This window comes from Schistocerca serialis, chromosome 4 (genome assembly GCF_023864345.2).
Source record: "Schistocerca serialis cubense isolate TAMUIC-IGC-003099 chromosome 4, iqSchSeri2.2, whole genome shotgun sequence".
NCBI lineage: Eukaryota > Metazoa > Arthropoda > Insecta > Orthoptera > Acrididae > Schistocerca > Schistocerca serialis.
Window position 1 is genome coordinate 942,116,201 of NC_064641.1, and position 13,237 is coordinate 942,129,437.

Genomic DNA, 13,237 nt, shown 5'->3' on the forward strand with positions numbered 1-13,237 from the left:
CTGTGTTATACAATACCTAGTAGGTGATACATATACTTTGAATTAATATAAATATTGATAGAAGCTGTTTTTCTTGTAGAATTCCAGAAAGTTCTTTTGAGCTGGCTTATGTTGGAGTGTGACAGACTAACTTTGACATTGCTTTTCCCTGGCATTCACCCACTGGGTGTTAGGAAATGTCATCTTTAACAAATCAATAACAGCAAGAAATCTGGCACCTCCCTTGTGCCTGATCTACAATGCAACACAATGTCTAGAGAACAACCTCATGTTAACAACTACAGCAGATTGATAGCAGCAGTGGATCAGTAAGAGAAATAAGTCACTGAAAGCATGGGGATTTCGATAGGAACCTGGGTCTCCATTTACTTATCTCACGATGGTGGTCATGTTGTACATGCATCAGATTGTAGAACACATGCCACACATTAGCTTCGTGCCACAGTAAACAGCAACAGGTTCGTGGAAGCTCATAGGCCTATACATTCATATTACACTGGCTTGAAAAATATAAGGACAAAAGCAACTTTTGCATGGTGTCACAGCCAAGTATCATAGCTCAGAGAAACTGTACATACAAATAAGTATTTAAATATTTTACAGAAGGCAACTGAAAGAGAAACTGACAAACAGAAATGATGCTTTCATTCAAAGAAAATAAGTACACTGAAGTGGCCATGATTTATGAACGTCCTCTGGCTTACAAAAGACAGAACATGGTTCTTAATAGGGTGTGTGATCAAGAGTGACAATGCATGATCTGCAATGTGCACCCATTTTGGCACAAGGTTGGTAAAGAGTTCCTGTGTACAGTGTTCCATTTCTCATCCAGTGCAGTTCACAATAGCTAGATGCATTGCAGCATGGCCACATGCACCAATGAGCATCTCCCCAACATGTTCGATAGGGTCTAAGTCAGGGGAACATGCAGGATAGTCCATTCGTCAGATATCCTTGCATTCCAAGACCTCCATATGCACTGTTCGGTGCAGTCAGGCATTTCCATCCATGAAAATGAAGTCACAGCCGAATGCACTCCTGAAAATGCAAACACTGGGAAGAAGTACTGTGTCGCAATGGTGTTGTCTGGTCAGTATACTGTCTTCAAAGATTTGAAGGCAGTATGCCCTTGCAACATTGTGCCTTTTACATCATGACAACTAGATTACCAAAATGATGATGTCAGGCAATGTTGGTGAGTTGCACTAGTGCTCTCACCAAGAGGTCACACACATAGCATACAGGAATATTGTTGAACATGATCAATTTGGTGGTTTTAGGGCGTCGAGAGTGATAATGTTGCATGGGCATATTGCCTACTAATCATTGAACACAGTTCACTTACAGGTCAACATCTTTGTGGCACTAATCCTTCTATACACCTGCCTTTCCAAAAGTGCATTTGGCACTGACTTCATTTTTATGGAAGACACTGCAGGACTGCATCTAACAGCACAGGTGCAAGAGCTGTAGGTTTGAGAAGAAATTTGACTAGTGGGACAGCTTGCCCATTCCCCTGCTTTAATTCCCATGTAGCATGGGTGGGTGTGTTGGGGAGACATACTGCAGCGCATCCACATACGCAGTTCACTGTCGTGCAATTATCGACAATGCTGATGAATGAAAAGCCCTACCATAAGAACTACATACCAAATGTGGGGGCAGAATGGCACCACATTGCAGAGCACACTTTGCCATCCATGGTGATCACAAGAGACGCGTGCAGCCTATTGTCATTTCTAAGAGTTCTGCTTGATTCTGTAAAATTCCTTTTCTTAAGATAACACATTTAATCTCCAACTAAAGTATATAATTTTACCTCATAACTGAACAGACACTTTGTACCATAATGAGAATACAAAATTCATTCTTTAACTTAACAACTTTCTCTTGCTCCTCCTTTTTTCTTGGGGGGTGGGGCAGCGGGATGCACTGTCAATACCACACTGACTCCCAAGAGGAAGAAATAAAAAATTACATCACCAAAGATTATAAGCTATGGAATAAGCTACATGCAAAGAAAAAACACTTAATTACTGGTATCTACAAAAACTGTTTTTGCCTTTCTCTTACCCTACAAAATATGGCTAGTGTGTGATAGTGCCCACCACCATCCCAAGAATATGGACTGAGGTAGTAAATAATCTGTAGCATACCCTGTAATCTAAGATACTTTGGTATGTGGCAATCTGTTTGTGCGTCTGAAAAGAGACTACCCCATAAATCAGTCTTTTAATTATATTGCATTCAAAGTTTCCTCCTGTGAATGTACAAACCATTATGAATACAACAAAATATGCTGTAAGTTTGTTCCTTTACCTGCCATAGGCCTAGACAAAGAAACGGGATATGTGGTAATCATTTTCATGCAGCAAAGCAACTTACACAATATTAACAAAGGAATGGCATCCATCATAAGCATGTTCTTAAATAAACTAACAGATAACTGTTAAAGATACATGCACAACATTACAGTACATCATATTGTATTGACTACTTTTCTTGCCTGTCCTTTGTACACTCATGTGTTTTCATGTGTTTTAAGAGTCATCACAAATCTGACACTTGCAGTCATTGGTAAATGCATTTTCCATAAGTTATGACTTTGGGCAAATATCTTTCCAAAACATTACACGTTTGGTATTTAATTATATCCTGTGAGCCAGGATAATCTATAAAATATGCCACTCATAACAGAATGGTTTCATTGGCTGATTGTAACTTCAGTTGTCATTGGATAACTGTGAAATTGAGCAAATATCTTTGGAGTGGAATGCATTTTAGTCCGATGAAATAAGCTCCCGTGCCATCTCCTTTCACAACTGTAGTTCTGGCTGACTCTAGCATTCACTGCTGCAATCACTCAAAGTTTCTTGTTACTGCTGGTGTATCTAATGAATTTACAAGAATTATGTGTGTATATTACTATATATTAAACTACATGCAACAGAAGAAAATAAGAAAATTTGAGTGCAGAAAATTACACTGAAACTTCATAGTTACAAAACTTGGTTTGAGGACTGAAGCACTTAAAAATCTCTCCATTAGGGTGCATAAACAGTGGAAAAAATCAACTCTGTCCATTCACTGGGGGCCCTGTAAGGATCACAGGTTAATGTTTTGAGTACTCTTTATTGGGTTCCCTTCCGTGTGATGGTGGACAGTTTTCAAATTCAAGAGTGGGGAATGTCCATGGTGCACTGGGATATTTATGACTTGGAGCCATCTTTGTAATCATATGATGTAATTGTTCCTACAAAGCACTTCTCATAGCTGGTTAATGCAATAAATATTAACAAGCTGACAGTAAAATGTTAGTCCGACTTGTAAAATCTGGGAATCTAATAACTTTTCCCCTGCATTTTCTTCTGTTGGTCCTATCATAATCATTATCGTCTCCCTTCTTCTACCATTAAGAGTTTTGACTTTCCAACCACTACCACAGGTTTCAACATCAATTTTCAAAATTATTCACATGGAAACAAAATTGTGTTGTTCCTCATGTTTAACCTGTAGGGTAACGCATAACAAAACTGTTTTGCACCGTAAATGCCTTTGGGTTCATTTAGAAAAAGATTTGGCATTTTTAGGTCTGCTTTCAAAATAGTTTCACAATGTTTCATCACCTGAGTGGTGGGGAGAGTGTTGTAGCTGGAGCAAATCTTTTCTGGCTGAGGTTTTGGTCGAGTGAAAGATTTTTAGAATCATACCAAGGAATGTAGAGTAGAATCTGCCATAGGCTGCTTTGGTCATTTTTGACTGTTTTTCTTGTTTTGAGTCATGGGTGCAGCTTTTGTAAATGTCAACTAATCTGCTTATTTAAGTGATATAAAATACTTTACAGCTGTTTGAGATAACTTGTTCATTCTTCAGTTACAGAGATATAAGGTGAGTAAAATCAACATATTTTGAATTGTATCACATAAAACATGGACTCATCTGTCCACATGTCATCAGTCATGAAAGATCTTGTACATAGAAACAGGAGGTGTTCTTGTACCTTGGTTATATTTGCCAACTAAGTTTCTTTAACATTTAAATAATTTCTTTCTTGAAATGGAGATTTGTGTTCGAAGCATAGCAGGTATTTCAACATATTTTTGACTTGTAACTGATTTTTGATATATTAATTCATAAAATGATATTGCTTACTTATAATTGGAGTATTGCAGATTGATAATGTAACAAAGACCACCAAATACAATACTGATGTAATTTTCCCAAATATAAAACTTTTAAATTTTGATAGAATATTTGCCCTCAAAAGGCAAAGGTCCAGAACTCAATTCATCAAACAGTTTTAACCTGCTAGGAAGTTTCATATCAGCACACACTTTGCAGTAGAACAAAAAATATGTTCTATTGTAGTTTGATAAAGTTTCCAAATTTGTAAATTCTGAAAAAAATTTGTCAAAATATAATTTCCAAGTGTTCATCCAATGCAATAATCTCATTTAATTGCTTTGGCTTAAAACATTGACATTCACTTATGTGCTTTTGCAAACGAAATTGAATGTGGATGAAGGTATCACAGAAAGAAAATCAGGATCTAATTGTGAATCAAATGACAATGGTAGGCTTGATATAGATACTAAATTTGGTTTCCTGGAAGAAAAAAAATTGTGAGCATGATTTGCAAGATTAATTCCTCCAACTTCTGCAGAAACAGCATAGATTGATTGAGAACTCCATCTGACCTGCATGGCTGGAGGTACATCTACATACTCAGCAAGCCACTGCACAGTGCTTCGTGGAGGGTACATTATACCACTACTAGTAGTTCTATTTTCTGTTCCAGTCTAAGATAGAGAGAGTGGAAAACAAATGATATATTTCTCCACATCTGTCCTAAATACTCAAATATTGTTTCATGGTCCCTATATGAAATATTTTTTGGCAGCAGTAGGATAGTTCTGCAGTCAGCTTCAAATGCCAATTCTCTTAACTGTCATGTTCTTAGAAATGCATATCTTCTTTCCTCCAGGGATTCCCATTTGAGTTCCCACAGCATCCCCGTAACACTTGCATGCTGATGAAACTTTCTAGTAACAAATGTAGCACCAACCCTCTGAATTTCTTTTATGTCTTACTTCAGTCTGACCTGGTGCAAATCCCATTCCCTCGAACAGTACAAAAGTGTAGGTAACACTAGAGTGCTATATGCAGTCTTCTTTACAGATGAATCACACTTTCTTAATTGCTCCCAATAATCCAAAGCTGACCATTTGCCTTCCCTATCACTATCTTCATAGGTACTGTGGGATGCTTGGACTTGCAAAGTCTGGTACCATTTGATGAGACCAGGAAGTAACCTTTTCATAGTAACAGCATTCTCATTTTTCATGCTTTTTAGTTAAATATCTGATGTTACAAACCTCTGGAACATGAAGTAATGAAAAATACTAAGTCAAAAAATTGTTACTATTAAGGTGCATTTATAAACATAAAAAATTAAAAATAGCACAAATACATGCAATGTATTCTACAGGGCATTTATTACGGGTTGTCTGTATGTTGGGGTGCAACTTACAACAGCTATGGTGACAGAGACCATACTGGATTTCAGTTACTTGTTTCAGATGGTGAGAGGATTATGTGTGAAGTCATTCTGAACTGTCTCTTTCTCAGAAATAAAAATGTGAAATCTGTTTTAAGAAACCTTTATTTGTGTAGGAGTTATGACCTGTTAAAATTTGGGACACTTGGCAAAGCTGGTATTGCAGTATGTGCTCAATAAGACCACCATTGTGCCAAACCTTTCTTGCCAGTCATGCTGCACATATCACCAGACCTGTGGGTCCAGCTGTGAGACCAGGGCACCATGGTGGCCTTCTGATAAAATGCCTCCTATGTATCCTGTGACCTACAAACTGTTTTAGCCAAAAACAGTCTGACTTCAGTGGCATATTGGGGAGGTACACAGTCTCATTGGAAGGTGGTTGGGGTATCACCCTCTGATTCATCAGTGTTGGAAGCACATAACCATGTAACATATTAAGATACCTCACCCCATTCAAGGTTCCACCAATAAACACTGGACCCATGATTTTTGTCCCAAATACCACATAAAATCATCAATTTTTCACCACCAGCACTTTTTAAGAGGTCCATGCAAAAGGGAGTTTGCATCTGACAAGTGAAAAAGATTTTCTTCTCCTTGTAACTAAAAATTAACTTTGTCACTGAAAATCACCTGTCAAATGAAGTTCGGATTCCTATTACAGTGATCAAAAGCCTATTCTATAAATTGCACCCGCCAATCAGGGTCACCCTCAGATCTGGTACTGAGACTGTAGCTTATCTGGTGACAAAGTTTTAAGCTGCATGTGTTGCAAACACACCAATGGCACCTGTATATTTCTAACAGCCAGTTCCTGCTGTGACTTGGACTATCCACAAATGGTGTCAAAATTTCTGTTACCGTCTCTTCATCAGTGGTTGTTCTTGGTTGTTCAATGCATGGCTTGTCAATTAACTTGGACACTGTCCTGTGTGAAACACCATTTCTCTTAGGATGCTGGGCATTGAAGAAGTCAGCACCAATCATTCTGATACTTCATCCGCCTCTCATTAACAAAATTTCACAATGACACACAGTAGGGACACAATGAATCACCTGCAACAAAAAGCAGAATTGACCACCTCCTAGCAGTTTCAAACTTCAACAGGCCGTAACTCCTAGACACAGAGACAGCTGAAGAGAGACTTCACATGTGTGTTCTTGATAAAGGGGCATTTCAAAATGATGTGCTACATGAATGAAACCCTCAATACTAGGTACCCACACACAACTCTGAAACCTGATACTGCATATTTCACTTGGACTCTATGGCAGAAAAACAGGAAACTCACAGTGGCTGAAACTAACACACTGAACCATCAAATCCATGTTAGATAGGGTAAGCAAATGTTTGCATAACGAAGTCTATAGTAAAACAAATGAAAACTCTCGCACTTACAAGGGGATGCCGCCAATTGTTAAATTCAGATTCGATTCATACTGCGCATAATAAAAGCTCATGGCCAGAGGTGTAATGTGGCAAAGCACCAAGATGCACTTCTCAGCTGTTGTCGAGAAAATTGACAGTTAAAAGAAACCGTTGCGGTGAAATACTCTCTACGATCAATAATTTTCTACAGCGTTGTGGTGCAGCGGTAAGCGCTCAGGTTCGTAATTGTCTTCATGATGTTTACCACGTATAGTTAACGGATATTCCAAAACGAATATGTATAGTGAAAGTCAAACGTTCGAATTAGAATAGAGATCCCATGAACACACATTTGCTGTGGCAGGTATGAAATATAAACTCCATTACTGGCTTGTTACACTTGAAGGACAGATGTTGAATGGGCCAAAACGAGCTGCTGCATAACAGCGTAGTTGCCTGCTAACTTCAAAAGAAGGTAGATGCAGTCCCTAGCGCACCTTATAAGATTGTTGAAAATCAGTGCGTATGTGAGAGCTTTGGTACACCCTGTTAAACAAACGGAAAAATGGAAGTGGTACAATTGAAGAGCGATCCGGGCCCTTCGCATGATAGTGATGTGATCAAACAAGATTCTATACACAGTGAAGTGGCGAAGCAACAATTGAAAGATGCATTGGTATATTTTGAAAGCCTCCTTCATAACCGTAGTTGCATCGCAGCAGAATCGTCGTCATCATTCAATGAAGAAGCCATGGTAATTGGGGAAGAAATGTTCCAGAATACACTGCAAATGTTCGCCGAAAAAACCCTCGTTCATGATGAGGAACTGATAGACATTAATGAAATCAATGATAATAATGCCTACGAAGACGTTAAAACAAGTCCCATTCCCAACGAATCATCAGATGAATACGAGCCAGATGAGAAGAAAAAAAAAAGGGTACGACTATATTTCTCAGGATTACAAAATTAGAGCTGTCAATCTGGCCAAAGAACATCTAGGCTAGAGTCTCAAAACTCTACAAAAAAAGGGGTGCTCTCGTTTGACAAATATGTGCTATTTATCCATGTGGGAAGAGCAAATCAAATGTGGCGGTAGCAAATTTGATGAATATTGTACCATCGATTCATGGGTGCATGATCGCATCATAGAAGCTCGACAAAACCTCCAGCAAGTTACTACCAGAAACCTGCAGCACTGCGCCTTGGGCACTGCAAGTCAGTTCCCAGATTTCAACTTCAAAGCTTCAAAAACATGGATCACCGAATTTAAAAAGAAGCATGGGATTCGGCAACGTAAAATCACAAAATTTGTTTCCCGGAAGGAGGCGGCTACCCAAGACGAAATTCTGGCCACAGCGGACACATTTCGGATTGAGACGCGAATATTGATAACTAACTTCGACAAAGATTTCATAATTAATACTCATCAAACAGGTACGTAAAGAGCTGTTCACAAATGTCATATGACATGATGACAGAATATGATAATCTGATATATGATAGACAACACAGATTTCATATATTTCTTATATAAACGATATTTTTATATTTTGTTTGTCAGGGTGCCAGTACCAGTCCACGTTCAACAGAACTCTCACCGAAAAAGGGTCAAAGGCTGTCCTGGTAGCCTGACACAAAATGAACAAGGTGGCACATATGTATACGGCACAATATTCAATCACGATGTCTTGGTGAGTCTTGCCTCTTGTTTTCATGTGCCTCCAAGAGTCCACAGGTACATTTGGACCCAGAGTACAGAAGACAGTCGACGAGTGTGCCTAGAAGTATACCAACGTTGTTATTACATCCTCCAAATCTGGTAAAGTAACAACGGGTATGTTCATGGACTTCTTGCGTAATGCTTTGCAACCATACGTATGAAAGAAAGGATTTCTCCTTCTGATGGACTATTGGGGTGGCAAACGAACCCGGCGCTATACGATGAGATGTTCCAGGACGATAAGAAGCACTATAAAAGTAATTCCTCCAAAGTGCACTCCTCTCGTCCAACCGTGTGACGTGTATTTTTACCGGCAGATAAAAAATTTTATCAAGCACCTTCAAAATTGTGCTTTTTTAATCAAGCGAAACCGTGACATCAACTCCAGAGATGATTGTATGAAAATCCAATCGATCGTCCACCACCAATTGTCTTCTCCGATTTTTTCCGATATGATACGATACCGATTTTTTCCGATATGATACGATACACGTGGTATGCATCAAACCTGATGAACAATAGAACAGTTTTTCATAATGTCAATCAGGTGTGTTCCCCAACAGATAATTTAAAAAAAAATTGTTCTTGTAAAAACGCATCGTTTATCAGATGTGCTCGATGTCCTGCTGTTTGCTGCTTTCCATGGTTCTATGATAACTATCACTCAGGTTCGTGCGATACTCCAGCTAGTTCTGGTCACTAAGTGTTAATTATGTGAGAGTGTATACCGAACGTTTCAATAAATTGTATCCACTTTAATATTATTTGTGATATTGTGTTTTATTTCAAGTATTATTTTTCCACGACAAACGACTTCCAACAACTTATTATATGCATAATTGTAGCTACTGATTGCCATTACACCAACAACCTGAAAACAGCTTTCGCATCCCACAACTACCCTCCCGACCTGGTTCAGAAGCAAATTACCAGAGCCACTTCCTCATCCCCTCAAAGCCACAACCTCCCACAGAAGAACCCCAAAAGTGCCCCACTTGTGACAGGTACTTTCCGCGACTGGATCAGACTCTGAATGTGGCTCTCCAGCAGGGATACGACTTCCTCAAATCCTGCCCTGAAATGAGATCCATCCTTCATGAAATCCTCGCCACTCCACCAAGAATGTCTTTCTGCCGTCCACCTAACCTTCGTAACCTCTTGGTTCATCCCTAAGAAATCCCCAAACCACTTTCCCTACCCTCTGGCTCCTACCCTTGTAACTGCCCCCGGTGTAAAACCTGTCCCATGCACCCTCCCACCACCACCTACTCCAGTCCTGTAACCCGGAAGATGTACACGATCAAAGGCAGAGCTACGTGTGAAAGCACCCACGTGATTTACCAATTGACCTGCCTACACCGTGAAGCTTTCTGTGTGGGAATGACCAGCAACAAACTGTCCATTCGCATGAATGGACACAGGCAGACAGTGTTTGTTGGTAATGAGGATCACCCTGTGGCTAAACATGCTTTGCTGCATGGCCAGCACATCTTGGCACAGTGTTACACCGCCCGAGTTATCTGAATACTTCCCACTAACACCAACCTGTCAGAACTCCGGAGATGGGAACTTGCCCTTCAGTATATCCTCTCTTCCTGTTACCCACCAGGCCTCAACTTCCGCTAATTTCAAGTTGCCGCCGCTCATACCTCACCTGTCATTCAACAACATCTTTGCCTCTGCACTTCCGCCTCGACTGACATCTCTGCCCAAACTCTTTGCCTTTACAAATGTCTGCTTGTGTCTGTATACGTGTGGATGGGTATGTGTGTGTGTGTGTGTGTGTGTGTGTGTGTGTGTGTGTGCGCGCAAGTGTATACCCGTTTTTTCCCCCTAAGGTAAGTCTTTCCACTCCCGGGATTGGAATGACTCCTTACCCTCTCCCTTAAAACCCACATCCTTTCGTCTTTCCCTCTCCTTCCCTCTTTCCTGATGAGGCAACAGTTTGTTGCAAAAGCTTGAATTTTGTGTGTATGTTTGTGTTTGTTTGTGTGTCTATCGACTTGCCAGCACTTTTGTTCGGTAAGTCACATCATCTTTGTTTTTAGATATATTTTTCCCACGTGGAATGTTTCCCAATTTTATATATATATATATATATATAAAAAAAGCAAAGATGATGTGACTTACCGAACGAAAGTGCTAGCAGGTCGACAGACACACAAACATACACACAAAATTCTAGCTTTCGCAACAAACTGTTGCCTCATCAGGAAAGAGGGAAGGAGAGGGAAAGATGAAAGGAAGTGGGTTTTAAGGGAGAGGGTAAGGAGTCATTCCAATCCCGGGAGTGGAAAGACTTACCTTGGGGGAAAAAAGGACGGGTATACACTCGCACACACACACATATCCATCCACACTTATACAGACACAAGGAATCATATTTAAAGACAAAGAGTTTGGGCAGAGATGTCAGTCGAGGCGGAAGTGCAGAGGCAAAGATGTTGTTGAATGACAGGTGAGGTATGAGTGGCAGCAACTTGAAATTAGCGGAGATTGAGGCCTGGTGAGTAATGGGAAGAGAGGATATATTGACATTCTGTGGGGGCTTAGTAACCAGCTTTTAAAAAACAGAACGTATCTCTGCCTACATAGATCAACACCTTCAACCCATTACATGCAGTCTCCCATCCTTCATCAAAGACACCAACCACTTTCTCGAACGCCTGGAATCCTTACCCAATCTGTCACCCCCGGAAACCATCCTTGTAACCATTGATGCCACTTCCTTATAAACAAATATTCTGCACGTCCAGGGCCTCGCTGCGATGGAGCATTTCCTTTCACGCTAATCACCTGCCACCCTACCTAAAACCTCTTTCCTCATCACCTTAGCCAGCTTCATCCTGACCCACAACTTCTTCACTTTTGAAGGCCAGACATACCAACAATTAAAGGGAACAGCCATGGGTACCAGGATGGCCCCCTCGTACGCCAACCTATTCATGGGTCACTTAGAGGAAGCCTTCTTGGTTACCCAGGCCTGCCAAGCCAAAGTTTGGTACAGATTTATTGATGGCATCTTCATGATCTGGACTCACAATGAAGAAGAACTCCAGAATTTCCTCTCCAACCTCAACTCCTTTGGTTCCATCAGATTCACCTGGTCCTACTCCAAATCCCATGCCACTTTCCTTGATGTTGACATCAATCTGTCCAATGGCCAGCTTCACACATCCGTCCACATCAAACCCTCCAACAAGCAACAGTACCTCCATTATGACAGCTGCCACCCATTCCACATCAAACGGTCCCTTCCCTACAGCCTAGGTCTTCGTGGCAAACGAATCTGCTCCAGTCCTGAATCCCTGAACCATTAAACCAACAACCTGAAAACAGCTTTCGCACCCGCAACTACCCTCCCAACCTGGTACAGAAGCAAATAACCAGAGCCACTTCCTCATCCCCTCAAACCCAGAACCTCCTGCAGAAGAACCACAAAAGTGCCCCACTTGTAACAGGATACTTTCCGGGACTGGATCAGACTCTGAATGTGGCTCTCCAGCAAGGATACGACTTCCTCAAATCCTGCCCTGAAATGAGATCCATCCTTCATGAAATCCTCCCCACTCCACCAAGAGTGTCTTTCCGCCGTCCACCTAACATTCGTAACCTGTTAGTTCATCCCTATGAAATCCCCAAACCACCTTCCCTACCCTCTGTCTCCTATCCTTGTAACCGCCCCTGGTGTAAAGCCTGTCCCATGCACCCTCCCACCACCACCTACTCCAGTCCTGTAACCCGGAAGGTGTACACGATCAAAGGCAGAGCCACGTGTGAAAGCACCCACGTGATTTACCAAATGACCTGCCTACACTGTGATGCATTCTATGTGGGAATGACCAGCAACAAACTGTCCATTCGCATGAATGGACACAGGCAGACAGTGTTTGTTGGTAATGAGGATCACCCTGTGGCTAAACATGCCTTGGTGCATGGCCAGCACATCTTGGCACAGTGTTACACCGTCCGGGTTATCTGGATAGTTCCCACCAACACCAACCTATCCGAACTCCAGAGGTGGGAACTTGCTCTTCAAAATATCCTCTCTTCCCGTTACCCACCAGGCCTCAATCTCCGCTAATTTCAAGTTGCCGCCACTCATACCTCACCTGTCATTCAACAACATCTTTGCCTCTGCACTTCCGCCTCGACTGACATCTCTGCCCAAATTCTTTGTCTTTAAATATGACTCCTTGTGTCTGTATATGTGTGGATGGATATGTGTGTGTGTGTGTGTGTGTGTGTGTGTGTGTGTGTGTGTGTGTGTGTGTGTGTATACCCGTCCTTTTATCCCCCTAAGGTAAGTCTTTCCGCTCCTGGGATTGGAATGACTCCTTACCCTCTCCCTTAAAACCCGCTTCCTTTCGTCTTTCCCTCTCCTTCTCTCTTTCCTGACGAAGCAACCGTTTGTTGTGAAAGCTAGAATTTTGTGTGTATGTTTGTGTTTGTTTGTGTGTCTGTCAACCTGCCAGCACTTTCATTTGGTAAGTCACATCATCTTTGTTTTTAGATATATTTTTCCTAAGTGGAATGTTTCCCTCTATTATATATATATATATATATATAAACAAAGATGATGTGA